Source organism: Chelonoidis abingdonii, chromosome 7, assembly GCF_003597395.2.
Source record: "Chelonoidis abingdonii isolate Lonesome George chromosome 7, CheloAbing_2.0, whole genome shotgun sequence".
In the NCBI taxonomy this organism is placed as follows: Eukaryota; Metazoa; Chordata; order Testudines; family Testudinidae; genus Chelonoidis; species Chelonoidis abingdonii.
In genome coordinates, this window is record NC_133775.1 from 40,210,215 (window position 1) to 40,225,434 (window position 15,220).

A 15,220-nucleotide genomic window follows, 5' to 3' on the forward strand; every position below is an offset into this window, starting at 1 on the left:
TACTCCATTCTTCATGTCCAGTCAATCTTTCTCCTATCTAGTGAGATTGTCAATAAATATGCTAGTCCACGCTACAGCTGGTTGAAATATTTTAACACTTTTTTTTCAAAATTAGAATTTTTTCCATTTTTTGTGTTTCCAAAATTGTGTATTTTTTGACAAAATTGGAAAAATTAAAATTGTAGCCATGTTTTCAGCTTTCATTTCCCCTGTATGTCCCATCTTCAACCCACCAACCCAACAGTTCCATGACAAAATGGAAAAAAGGAAAGGTAAGAAGAAAAGGGAGAGGGGGAGGAAAAAAGGGGGAAAATAAGAAAAACAAATGAAAATGTTCATAAACTGAACATTTTCAATAAAAATGTTCACAACAAAATGTATTTCTTTGCAAAACAAATGGAATTAGAATTACTTTGAAAATTTTCATGAATTACACACTCTTCCTTCCCACCCTCCTCCCCCATTTTTGACCAACTCTAGTTATTGGTGGTAACTGTGAGCAAGGCCCATTCCAGCAACTTCTTATTATAGCAAAAGCCATTTAATTACACCCTTAAGTGGGGCATATGCTTGATGCTGGATCTCTGAGAGAGGTGTATGTGAGCTATGTTTCTCTATACCCACTGCAACCAGCACATTTATTTCAGGATAAGAGCAAGGTTAGGAGCTCATGGCTTTGACTACTTCTACAGTATTTGAAACACTTTTAAACTTTCCAGGACCCGAGTGACTTAAAGGATATGGACCAGTCACCCCAGTCATAATCTAGATCAGGCTCAGGTCAGTAACATCCCTTTGTCACCATGTGACTGCTATCCTGTTGCCTACATGAAATGAATTAGTTGTCTCAGTCCAATTCTTAGTGAAAGTTTACTCAGGATCCAGTGCTGCATCATGTAGAGAAGAAGCTGCGCTGTGCTAACAGAGCTCGAAGGGATTAAGTGGAGCATAGGCTTGTGCTGGACCTTTGCACAGGAATGAATTTCACGCTAAATGAACATAAAAATGATATTCAAAAAGAAAAAGAGAAAACTCCTTTTCATTTCATGAAGTCTTCAGCCAAATTACTAAATGATAATTTATTGTTGCTTCACTTAATAGAAAATAAATTATGAATGGCTTCTGAAGCTGGAGAACTTTTCCAGAAACGTGTAGGTTTGTGGGTTAAAAAATGTTTAATATAATACACACTGAAAAATACTCTTTCTAAATCAAAGGACTGCTAATGATTGTTTTATCAATAGTGCAGTGCTATAGTGATTTTGACTTTGAGAAAGTAAATCTTTAAAATCTTGCAGCTATTATGACTATTATTTTATTCATTTTTAGTCTACATTTTTACTATTGATTATAAAATATATTTTTGTATTTATACAGTATGTATTGTAACACTGTATGTGAAGCTATAATGAGAAGTGGCATCTATGTGATCACCTTGGAGAGTGGAGGAGGGGAATATACAATGGTATGTCAAGCAGAAGAGAATTTTAGTAAGCATGCATTATCTATAACCACTTATGGCAACTGGGCCAAAAGGTTATCTTTACAATGAATCAGATATATACAGTTTTTTTTTTTTGTAGCCCTTGCTTTGTGCTCCATCTTATCCACTGGAGTACTTGTGCCTTATACAAAGGATCGTGCCCCTCCCTTTGCGTCTTCCTATACTGATTCAAAACCTCTACTAGCAGTGTCTCTTGCCAGTCATTGGGATGAATCGCAATGGCAGTAACTGTCCAGAAAGCAGAAGGCTTTTCCCCAAACTCACTCCACAGCGACCACATGGAACTAACTGGAATCTTGGAAGGGGTACTACCCTTGGATTATTTGCATATTTGTGGCTTCATCAGTTCCACGATACCTCTGACCCCAGCCAGTAGCCTGTTGTTAACGGCCTGAGAGATTCAGTTAATATTCTCCACTTTTAGCCCTTCATTATATCAGAAGCCTGTTGGGAATGAGGGTGAGAGTGTCACAGTTCCATTTCTCACTTGCTTAATGAGGTTAGTGCTAGACTTTGAAGGAGAGCAGTTGACTGATTTCTTGGCAAGCAGCCATGGCAAAATTCCTCATTAAAGTGTCTTTCAATCTCTCTTAAATTAAGGTGATCAAAGTTTCAGATGAAACAGCAAAAGCAGGTCTAAGAAAGAAGAGCAGAAGGATTGACTTGTGATTTTGTTTTGTTTATGAGAGATGAAAATCAATGATTTTAGTGAAAGGGAGGGATACGTTCCCAACCCAGATCAGCATAATGCTAGTCCAGCAACTATAGTGAAGAATGCTAGTTGGATCAATAATGTTTTCTTGTTTCACAGAGAGCATACACACATTTTCTAGAAAATTATGGAAAGGGGAATTAGGAATAGCCATCCCTGGTTGGGATAAAACAAGAACCCACACAAAGCTTTCTTTAATCAAATATTTATTTTTAAACATACAACTTATTTTTACATTTGATTTTATTTTCACTCTCCTGTATACTTTATAATTCTCACTGGGACTAAAAGCAGAGGATTGAAATATCACAAAATGGCATAACATTGCATTGCTTTTCTGTTTGCTACCTATCTGCAAATAGATCAAGGGTTTCTTTTTCAAATATAGTCATCATTTGAAATTATTAGCTGAATGCTTTGTGTAAATAGGTCTAGACTTGTAGCTCATTTGTGAGACATTAGTTACAAGATTTAAAAGTGAAGCTGTATGATTGATCACCTAGTTCATGTGGATGTTTTTGTTCTCTGGCTGGAGAAGCATAAGTCATAGAATCAGGTTTCCAGTGTGAATGTTTTCAAAAAAATTTGCTTCTGAGGGAATTCTGTGGAAAAAAAAAATTCTGTGCATCATATTTTAATATTCTACAAAATTCTGCAAATTTTATTAGTCAAATAAATTTGGAGACTCCACCATGACATTGGGGAGCACAGAGGTGGGAGATCACTGTGCAGCTCCCACCCAGGACACAGACTCAGTGGTGAGGGGCTGCACCCAACCCTGACACAGCGCAAGGATGAGGCCTGCCCCTCCATGCCAGGCACAAAAGATGTGGGCAGGCAGGCTCAGCAAGGCAGAATCCAAGGGTGGAGGGGCTTAGTGTGGAGGTATCCAGGTGTGGGTTTAGAGGGTTCTGTGTGGGGCAATGAGGGTGTGGGCAGTTCAGTGGGGGATCTGGGTGTGTGGGGGATCTGGATGCATAGGGGCTTGTGGGGGGGGGCGGTTCTGGGTGCAATGGTAATGGGACTCTCCAGGTGAACATAGTTGGGGCTCAGCAGGGGGGTCTGGGTGTGGGTGGCTCAGATGCTGGGGGAATGAGGCTCAGTGGTGTGGGGATCCAGGTGCAGTTGGTTGGATCTCAGTAAGGTTGGGATCCGGGTGCAGGTGAGTCATCGGAGTGGTACAGGTGCAGGAAGAGTGGGGCTCATCGGGAGTTTTGAGTGTGGGGGAGGGGTGAGGCTTAGTGGGAAGGTCTGAGTATGAAGGTTGGGCATAGGGATTGGGTAGATGGGGAAGCAGCTCCCAGTACAGTGACCCTTCCCCCTACAGCAGAGGAGCAATGGGTGCAGGGAGAGTTTGCAGAGCTTCCTACAGCTGGGGGAGAAATCTGGAGGTGGGTCTGAGGTGGTCTCAGGTGCCCTGCAGAGGAAGAGGAATTCCTATGCTCCCCAGCCCAGCCGGGATTAGCAGCTGGGTCGTAGAAAATCAAAACACACAGTTGTAATTCCTCTGTCATCTTGTGTTGTTTCAATAGATATTGTTTCTTTCAAATAATGTTTTAATAATTTTATTAGGAGATACAATGTATAAAGCATATCCCAGGAAAGAATCCTGTTGCTATGTGAAGGAGGGAGAAAGTGGAGGTGTGTGTGTGTCCTTTTTAAACAACCTGGAGTGTTACAAGCAGCATCCAGTGAAGCAAAAACATTTAAGTAGGATTATCTTTCAATTCTCTTGCTAGTTTCATTCTTGAAGTTATCATCTGAATGATCTGTTTGACCTCATATAAGGAGTAACAAAACGATCAAAACAAAGTCTGTCATAATGTGCATCTCTAGAGCATGCAGCAGGAAAAGGAAAGATACATGTCCAAAAAGAAACAGATTATATACTATGTTTTCTGGCTTATCTCTCTAAACCTGTCACATGTATAGTATTGATACGCTCAAAGGACACCAGCGTTTCTCAGTGGCTCTCTAACACCTTCCATGGAGGCAGTTGCTTGGGTCAGATATAATTGTTTTCTGACTTATGACTCACAGTTTAGACCAACCAGCTCTTCAGATACTGTTGTTTGAATGCCCAGAAGGGAACTGAGTATCCTTCTATTAGGTAAATATGTTTTGACTGAAAGACGTAACATTTTATCTCAGCTTTTGTTATCATTTTCTGATTTCTTCAGTGTTGTCTTGTGACTATCCAGGGCTACTGCAAAATATGTTATGCTGCTATTAATACATGATGTTCATATCAGTCTGCAGCATTTTTAGAGACCGTCTTGGCATGATATGCTATGCATGTACGCACTCTTTTAACAACACACCACATAACGTTAGAGGGGTTTTTTTTCCTTAATAGACTGTCTCCCTCTCACATCTCTCTGTCTCATCAGCTTTGGTGATCCGTTAAAAGCTTACTGTCACAGGGCAAACTTGCAGTCCTTGTCAGTCCTTGCTGAAGATCCAACGATGTTATCTAAGAAAGGAACTTTCTTCCTTCTCTGCCCACTCCAAACAAAAACAAGAGTTCAGACAGCGGGTTTGTACAGCCACAAATCAAAAAGGTCTCATGCTCTGACCTACTTTTCAGTATCCTTCAGGAGAATCAGTTCTAATACAAGCGTATGTCCCCTTTAAATTGAAACTCAGATCCATCAACAGTGGTGAGTGGGGCCACTCCACTCAATGCCACCACTTGGTAATGCATGATACACTAACATTCTCAAGATTGTTTATTTTTGCAGCTTTGTAGCAATTTAGCAGGGGTTTTTTTTGTATTATGCTAATTTTAAAGCTAACACATTTATCCAAAGTACAGCGTAAGATATAAATTACACCACAAATTACAGAGAGATGGGGGAAAGAAGTCAGTATGTGAATATGTAATTGAAGATTGTATTATAATGCATACGCGCAAGAGGGCCAAATTAAGGTTGCCTAGGCATCCTTTGGGAAAGTTCTATGGTGTGTGTTATACGGGAAATCAAACAGTCCCTTCTAGCCTTGGAATCCTAATTTTATTGCCTAATTTTTGAGTGCTTGACTCTGCAACTTAATATTATTGTAATATTGGGGGGGGTTGTTCATTTTGTGTGTGTGTGATTATTTATATTGTAGTACTGCCTAAAGTCCACAACCAAATTGAGTCTCATTGTGCTAAGTACTGAACAAACATATAAATTACATTCCTGCCCCAACAAGCTTATGATCTAAACATCTTTCCTATATATATTAATGAAATAATGGCCAAACACTGAAATCAACAGCTATACTTGAATGCACAGGGCTCAAGATTTTGACCTTAAAAGCTTTGCTTCACAAATATGGGATTTTAGTTTATCTTGTTTTCCTCTTTTCTTCTAATATTGTGTTTATATGTTCTATTTATGTGAACCTGATTTAATCGAGAATAGATGTTAATGGGGTGTTGGATCTTTTCCCATCCAGTCTTTTTACTATTTTATGAGAGAATATATGTAATAAAAAGATTAAAGACAGTGGTATTTCCCTCAGTTGGAGAAGCGAGATTCTGATCCATGACTAATTTTTCAGTGGGTGTGGTTTGTTGTCTCAAGTGCTTCACATAGAATTTTACTTGCTCTGGAAAGCACTATAGTCCCTAAGTAGGTGAATAATATTTTCAAAGTGTTTTCTTTTGGGTATGCATCAGCTCTGGTCCTATCAGAGTAAAGATTTTAGATATTTAAGATCTGAAGCTTTAGTTGAAGAATAAGACATTGCTCACTGTTGCTCTGTGCTCTGTTGTCTTCCTTTGATATCACTGTTAGCTAGGCTTTAGACGTGCAAATGAACAGCGTAACTACATTTCTGGTACAAGTTCCTTCTCTTATGTTATGATGGGATGTGATGAGAGAAGGTCAAGCTTTATATAAGAGCTATGTAATTCATAACTTCGGCCTTTGATTTTTATTGACAACTGAAGTGGCAATAACCATTGACTGAGCCATTTCAGATTATTTTATTTACTGAAAAGTAACTTAAATATTTTGTCATTTATACTCAGAAAAAAATAAACCCCAAAAATTCAGAGTAAAAGTGAAAATTCTAGTAATCATTTTAATCCTGACTCATGTCTTATGACACACAGAGGCCTAAATTCTGCTCTCATATCAGGAGGTTAATTTCCTGGTGACCTCAGTGGAGTTACATCTACAGAATTGATTTTGGCCCACATTGTGTCACATTATCTATCTCTTTGAGAATCCTGCAATATCAGTGCATAACAGATTGAACTGCAGTTTCAACCCTAAATTTACTAGCTTTGAGAATGACACAGTATCTTTAATAACCAAACCAACACAAAACAAAAAACTCAATCCCTCCACCATTCTAGTATTTAAATAATATTAGCATCAGGTTGCAGCTTGGTGGGTTAGAACTCTGTAAAATATATTAGCCTAGTCCCCTAAACAGTCATAGTTGTGCATTAGACTAGAACCTGAATAATGTGAATTAGTTAAACTACTTACAGTGGTTTAACATTAATTCTACAGCAAAAATTTTGGTTCTGCTTATGCTCAGAATTATCCTGAATTGTCTAATAGCTGTTTGTTTGACAATATACTAATTACTGGTTACATCAAAAGTACATTCTAGAAATGGCTTCTCTAGGTCACTTTTCTGTAGGATTTCTTTCAATGGGAACATTTTTTGAGGAAACACACCTCTACCATATATACAATATATTGCACACAGACGGTATTAGTATGTTTCTGTTTTGGAGCTTCATTTCTTGTGAAGTTAAGAAAGATAAATGAATCTCATAACAGCTTTATTTTACATTATATTTCCCACTGACTTAAGGACCAAACTCATGCCCAGAGAAACTCTATTTAAGATAATTTGCAGCAACCATGAATTTGACACTGAAACTGTAAAGAAAACCTTGCAACATGTTTCCCCTTAGGATCTTCCCTTTTAACATGGTGGCAGATAATTACAAATGTCATAATCACTTCAATCACTTCATTATTCAGTTTCACAATCTGCTTCCTGGTTTCTAATTGGTAGTACACTGAATTTTTGTTTAAGGCTGGTATTCAACTGCTTATTACTTCTATTACACATATTTATTATTATTATTATACTTACTTACCTCTTCTGAAGGTTGAATTCTTAGTACAGCAATTCTGACCTTAAGATGAATCAGTGTAGCATATTTTTCAACAGGAATGTCCTCACTCTTCATTTTCTGAATGTGACAGTAAATGGATTTGCCAGTTTAGATTGAACTGCAATTTGTTCCATGACCAAGGTGGCTTTTTCCCCATCATTCGGGGCATGTAATTAACTGAGAATAAAAACAATGGAATGTCCAAACAATCTAACATCCTGGAGATCTGCCTATCAGGTATCGTCATCTTGATGGTCATGGGACAAACTCATCATAATAGCTGATTTACAACAACCAAGTCAGTATTTTTTCACACTTTACAAAAGTACAGCATGATGATGAATTCTCTTTTGTGGAAAATCACTATGGCAATTTTAAATTCTGACACAATGTTTCATGGTTCCAGACAGCTCTACTTCGACTTTCATGTACATCATATTCACATATATAATAATAATGTGAAAACCTAAATATTTATAATCAAAATAATTCCCCAATGTTTTTTCCCTAGAGTTTGCGGATTATTTTGAAGCTGAGAAATAACATTCACTAAAATACTATGAGCTATATTCTTTATTCTGTGTATTGAATACAGAGGGGAACAGAGCAATGCTCATTCTTCAAAGGGATATTCAAAGAGGGAAAGCAGGTATGTGGCATATTTTCCCCACTACATAACAGCCTCTTTCCTTACCTCAGTCTCTAGGCATGAGGTCTCCTGTAAGTAGTGTGTTTGCGTCTCAGATTATTAGAACTCATAATAGTCCACTCTACACCATAAGTAAGGCTACGATTTAGTGACAGAGGTCATGACAGTCATTGATTCTGTGACTTTGCCAGACCTCTGTGACTTCTAGGGCGTCAGGAGGATGGGCGGGGGGGGGTGGACTGTGCACCCCTGCTCTGCAACTGGGACTGGTTGGTACCAGGATCCTGCAGCTTCAGCCCTGCAGCTTCCACCAGGGGCTGCAGTGGGGGCCTGCAGCGTCCTGGCTTGGCGGGGGCCATGTGCCCCATCCCCTACTGTATTACAATATAAATACTTAGTTCTCCCATTTAATTGAAAACAAAACTAATCCTCCACCCAGTCATTACCTACTGAAGAAATTCTGCACATTTTCTCTCCCCCAGAAGTGTTGTGTGTCTTTGGACTAATTTTGTTTGGCAGACACAGGTAAGTGATGTCTTCTCTTTATGCAAAGCACCAATGTGCTATTCTTGGCATGGTTCATTCTCACAAAAGCTTTCTGTTTACTTTTGATTCTCTTTTATGTATTCCTGGCTTGTCTTTTCAGATGTTTATTTTTAAAGCCTAAATATAAATGAAAGAAATAACTAGAAAAGGAGAAAGGATGGGACACTATCCCCTTGATGTTCTGTAATTGCAATATTCATTGTGCTAGTGGTAATTATTCATGCTAGATCACACAGCCTAATAGATAACTTTCTCCTTGCAGTTAATATATTGCTCTTTCTATTTTACAAGTCATTTGAAAGAATTAACAATTGTGGGGTTTTGTTGTTAAAATGAAATTCAGAAAAAAAATAAGTAATTCTGCTGAGTAGATAATTAATTCTGCTGGAACAATATCACTAACTAGAAGGTTTTGTTCATGGATTTAAAGGCAAAATTAATATTCTGTCTCTATTAAGCTCTCAAGGAGCGCAGTTGCAATACCACCACTATTATTTTTCACATACAAATCTATATATAGTTATAGAAATTGTTTAAAATTAATTTTAACATAGATACTGTAATTTGATAGACAAAAGCACAATATTTCATACTGCTGGTAAAAACAATATAGCTGAAAGATGCATGGCCAATAACAAAATACATTACTCTATATGTCTCTGAACAGCATAGGCATGGCCATTCCAGATTAGCCAATGGTCTAAAAGCAAAAACTGCTATTGAATCGACTGATGATGTCCCCTTCCTCTCCTCAACCCTAGAAATACTTAAGATAGCAAGATAAATACATAGTTTAACATTCTGTGTTTTGTTGTGGCTAGCATCAGATGCTACAGAGTGGTTGTAAAACTCCCATAATAGATTAGTATGTACTTATTTAGGTTTATACAAAGAATTTAAAAAGGTACCTATCCAGGGGTCTATAGCCCCCTGCCGTAAATTATTTAAAAAAAAACCCCAAAATTAAACCACCCACCCAACACCAAACTCTCCTCCACCGTACAAATTAGCTTTCTCTCAAAAGCTTACTTCCACAGCAGCTTATTTGTATACATCATGTGTATAGTCAAATAGTAGAGATGGTTGAAAAATGGTAAATATTTTTTCATGAACTACTTCAAAAATTTGGAAATAATTGAGGGTGAGAGTAACAGAAACAAAAAGGATGGGATTTCCAAAGTGCTCAGTATTGGCTTAACTCTATTTCTGCTGAAGTCAGTAGTAAAACTCCCATCAACTTCAGTAGGAGCATATTAGAAAATCTGTCTCAGGGTTGCATATTATTCTTATTAGCTTAGTTTACAATTTAGAGACTACGTAGGTAGTTTTTAAATAAGATAAGTGTGCAAAAGCTATGAATTTATCACTGATACGACTTAGATTGTAAGCTCCTCAGGGCAGGAACTAACTTTGTATTATGTGCCTAAACTTGTACAGTGGGGCCTTGGTCTCTTTGGGGCCCCTGTGTGCTACTACAATATAAATAAATAATATCAGGCCACATGTCTCCTCTTCCCTGTTTGTTTTCTCTTCTGTGAGACCCTGTCATATTCTCTCCACTTCTCCGGAACTTGCATTTTTTAAATGATTTCTTGTTTGTTTCCTATACTGCGTGACTGGCTTGTAAGCCTCATAAATAATGTGGGTGCAACATCTTTCCAGAGACCTTGTAGAATTTACAATAATTGTGGTTTAAATAGGCCCATACTCCTTTTATTTCAGAAGAGCAAGAAAACTTGTACAGATTTGGTACATTGTTGAGACAGATAAAAATGTGTTATGTTCCTTTTGTTGACTCTGCAGCTGTAGTTAACTAACAAATGCTGTTCCTGGAGCTCTGGTGACATCAGTTGATCATACTTGTGTGCAACACTGCTTTTGACATGATAGATTGCTATATGTAAGCTGAAAGGGTTTATTTTGTTGGGAACCAAAAAGAGCCACATCAATTTCAATTCCAGTCAAAACACGGAAAGACCTTAGTGATTTCCAAATACAAAAGGACAAAATCAGCAGGGAGTGAGGGTATTCGTGCTTACAAGGGACTGATCCTGGGAGGTTTCAAGCACCTTTGACTCCTACTAAAGTGTGTGTGTAAATGTTTGTTTAAAAATGCTCAATTGCCTTTTATAAAAACAGGAGCAACTCTTAGATCAGAGTATAAATGGCAACTCAAAGAGCAAGTGAAAAATATGAGCTAAAATTATTTTTTTAAATGCCTTTAAGAGATTTTCTTAACTGCTATTAATTTAACTGGCACAAGGAAACGAAAATGTAACCCAGCAATGGAGGTGTTAGTGATATCAGGGAGAAGGTTTTATTAGCAATGACTAGGTAATGGCACCTGCCTATAGCTAATGGTTCTCAACCAGGGGCATGTGTACCGCTGGGGGTACTCAGAGGTCTTCCAAGGGAGTACATCAACTCATCTAGATATTTGCCTAGTTTTAAAACAGGCTAGATAAAAAACACTAGCGAAGTCAGTATAAACTAAAATTTCATAGACAATGATTTGTTTGTGCTGCTCTATGTACTATGCAGCATTGAAATATAAGTACAGTGTTTATATTCCAATTGATTTACTTTATAATTATATGGTAAAAATTAAACATAAGCAATTTTTCAGTAACAGTGTGCTGTGACACTTTTGTATTTTTATGATTGATTTTGTTAGTTTTTAAGTAAGGTGAAACTTCGGAGTACACAAGACAAATCAGACTCTTGAAAGGTGTACAGTAGTCTGGAGTGGTTGAGAGCCACTCCTCTAGCACTTACAGAGGTAGTGGTCCCAAAGGAAAAAACAATCTTATAACAGACAATCAAATAACTACAGTTCCAAAAGATCACAGAGTACCTAGCAGATGGGAAATGCATTTGTTGGGCTCCTCCATGAATATGAGGACAAATGAAAAGAACGAATACTAGAACCACTAAAACAAAATCTTTGAAATTTTATAATTGCAGTTTTTGTTGAAAAGTTCATGAACTCATTAGTGTTAACATGAGGGACAACCAATTTTTTGTGCGGGGGAGGAGTGGGGAGAAGCTAGCAAGAATGTAAACAAGTGTGTTTAAAAAGAAACCCACAAGTCTGAGTTCACTTGTTCTGTTCGCTGCCTCAGCTTTAAAATAATTTTCATTTTTATTGTGTTTTTTTTCATACCATAAAGTGGTATGTTCTCCAGCACAGTACACTCTTTATAACATTCTAGGAATAAATGCTTGTAACCACTGACTTTCCTATCTCATTACCTACAAAGCTTTTAGTGTGAAAACCAAATGCTTGGTGTGATATTAACTCACAAATGCAGAATGAGTCATATTGTCATTGCCTTTTACAGTGCAAAGCAAGGGAACTGCTTCCCATCTGAGATGACTATAATATATGAATTTCAAAATTACTAGAAGAAATGGTGATTTATATTATCCTTTTTATAATAAATTGCTACATCTACTGGAAATGGGCAAAAGAGGATTGCATAAAAAGAGCCAGCCTTGGGGTTAGATCTTCAAAGGTTTTAGGTGAGTAAACAAGATAAGCTGAATTTCACAACTGTCCCATTTAAATCAATGGGAGTTAGGCACATAGGCACCTCTGAAAATACCATTAGGTGCCCATCTGCATCTATGGTCACACAAATATCTTTTGTGCTATGCTCTAATTATTTTTCTTGAGGTAAAAATAAACCATTAGGAAGGCAGAAAAAGTTCAATTAACCTTCTTTTAAGTGTCCAAAGCTTGGCCTTTTATTCAGGGGAAATTCACATTGAATTCAATAGGAGTCTCGAGGATTTTATTCCATTTTTGTTCACTTCTTGCTACCTGCCAAGGCCCTATGACATGTTGATGTACAGTCAGAAGATTTGCAGCTGAATTTATTAGGTTCAGAGAATCTGAATAATTTTTCTACAAATTCTTTGGTGCTTATCTGCAACCCTGAAATTTTGGTCAGAAAATTGAAAAATTGGATTTTGGGGAAGGTTTGGGGCAGATAGCTAAAGGTGGTGTGAGTATGGATGAGTAGGTGGTGGTAGTGGTGGAAAGGAGCTTTTCTATTGCTTTGATTTACTGGTTTGCTTAGTTAATACATGCTTTATACTTCTTCAGCATGAAAAGAGTAGTGTCCATGTGATATAATCCTCCTCATAAATCTAAATTCAATGAATTTATGAATTCTTGGATAAATTGGTAAGAAATTATTGAAAGTTTTCAAATTATGCAATCTAGGAGGATAACTTTCAGGAAAATTGTTCAGTATTTTTCAACCAGGTTATGGAATGGCCAATTTTTTTCTGAAAAATTCATATTTTAATAAAAAAATCACTAACAATTTTTGACAATATGTCTATATATTTTTACAACTTTTAGTTAGCATTTTCCATAACTTGCACATTCTCTGGTGGACTAGACAGACTATGATCATCTGAAAGACACTCCTCCGCTATCTCTGAAACATTGCTGTAAAACTCCAAAAAATAACTGTTGATTACATTTGGAATTTCTCTGATTTGTAAAAGAAGCCATATTTCATTTACATGAATTATTTAGATACCTCTAGTTCCATGGGATGATCTGCATGAAAATTACTAAGTGCAAATTAATCTGAAAGTAGAATACAAGTTATGTGCTTTGCAGGAAATTTGTACTTTATAATGTTCTCTGCATACTGTGTGCTGCGTCCTGAACACTTTAAAAAATACATTGATTTGGATTCTGTTTGTCAGCCTATAGAATGGAATCTATCACCCTCCTCACTGCAGCTATTTCTATCACATGTATGTAGGCAAATAGCTCTGGCCAATTCTGTAAATAAACATGCCTTTAGCTCTTAAAAGATTACTATCTTAGTGCTGTCTTTCTGAGCTTGCCTATGCTTGTAAATAGTGAGTTAAACATTGCAGGATTAGGTCTCTAATTGTCTTCATTGTAGACATGTTATCTAGCCATTAACCAGGTATCAATGATATAAATACTCATGGTGGATATATCATGCACTTCAGAGCCTATGCCACCTCTTTGTTAGCTTTTAATCTAAAGTGTTAACATACATTTCATACATCTAGTGGAGTCAACAGATTTTATGTGGGGTCAATCCCAAATCATTTTAGCAGAAATATGTAATCTGGGAATCTCAGAACCCTCAGATTTAATTTCTTGTTGTTTTCTATGGATTTACATTTGGAGCATCATGGCCTATTGTCTTCAGTGATTGTATTTCATGCTTTCACCTAACTACCCTGGGTATCTGTCTTTCATCCTGAATTATTTGATTCTGGTCAGCCACCTTTCTACAGATGGTGCCTGGTTTTGCAACAACTGTAGTCTTGGGAACTATGTGGGTGCAGTGGGAAAAGAAAGGAGAATAAAAAGCAAATAGAGAACATGAGGAGAAAGTAAATAGAGGAGAAAAGAAAAGACTGAAATTTTGTAAATGGTGTTTTTATTGTTAATATTTTGCTCTGGTAGATGCTCTTCCACAGTGATGCATCAGGTTACATATCAAACTTTTTGTTACTCATTTAATTGTATGTGAAATGATCTAGCAGGGCACATTTCTGCAATTTGAAAATTATCTGCTTGCAAGCCAGGTTTTATAAGAACATAGTTTTGTGTCTCAGTAGCAAGAACAACAATAACGAAACACCTAGGGTATTGCTGTTACAGAAACTTAAATTGCATAACCCCAAACTCCAGCACTTATTGGATATGGTGTTCTTATCCCTTTGGATCAACTGAGACAGATAGCTTATAAACATTTGCAGGTATTATATGACTACTTTACCATGCATTTGGTGCTGCAAAATTCAAAAGGATGGTAACAGAAGAGATGAATGTTAGACAGATTGTGGTGCACTGGAGGTTAATATTCTGCCCCAGCTAGAACCCCTACAACTATTGCCACAAATTAGGCTTGCCAACATTTTCCCCAAACTCCTGCTCTCACCCCTAATTACTGTTGTGGAGAGTATTTACAAGCTAGTACAGCAGTTCTCAGTATACCTGGAATGTAGTGTTGATTCTCCATTGTCACTTCCAGGTTATCATAAATTAAGCATTTACTGTACCTCTGTTGTAAACGCTCATGCCGCTCTGCTCCTGCCTGCACCATAACACCACCTGGGGCTTGAACCTCCCCTGACTTGCTCCAATGAGAACTAACATCACTGAAATCAAGATCTGAGGGGAAAAAACAAGGTCCACAGCATCAGAACTGGCTGGATTCCACCTCCAGACACACAAGGAGAAAAATAAAAGAGAGAGTAAATAAAACTCCTCAGCAGTGAAGGGAGGGCTTTTCCTGACTCGGGAACATGCCCCCAGAACAGGATGTGCTGCCTGGACAAAACTGAAAGAGAAAATGAGACTGCTAAATGCTCTTAGAAGGGCTGTGGTAGCAGGAAAGACAAAGGAAAAAGCAGGACAGAGAACAATAAACTCCATTCTTCAAAGAGGAAAGTGAAGAGGAGGCTTTGCTGAAAAACTGGGCAGCAGGCCCAAAACACAGCAGCTTCAGCAAGGAGGCCCATGAGCCCATAGCAACACAAAGGAAGAAGGCCATTTCTGTAGGACCAATTAAAGGGGAAACAATAAAACAGTGTTTGTAAAAGAACCAAAGTCCACCCTCCGCAACTCAAAACCAGCATAGTGGAGTCCATATTTCCCATTATTCCTCCAAA

General features: G+C 37.5%; 1 long non-coding RNA gene across 1 annotated transcript in view; it reads right to left on the bottom strand.

Moving 5' to 3' along the window:
• Window positions 1–14,762, bottom strand: part of LOC116834753 (uncharacterized) — a 28,856-nt gene extending 14,094 nt beyond the window's left edge. Inside the window, exons 1-2 of the long non-coding RNA XR_012656256.1 lie at window positions 14,609–14,762; window positions 7,330–7,425 (exon numbers count right to left, since the gene is read on the bottom strand). This is a non-coding gene — a long non-coding RNA (uncharacterized LOC116834753). The remainder of the gene's footprint in view (window positions 1–7,329; window positions 7,426–14,608) is intronic.
• Between the last annotated feature and the right edge of the window lie 458 nt (window positions 14,763–15,220).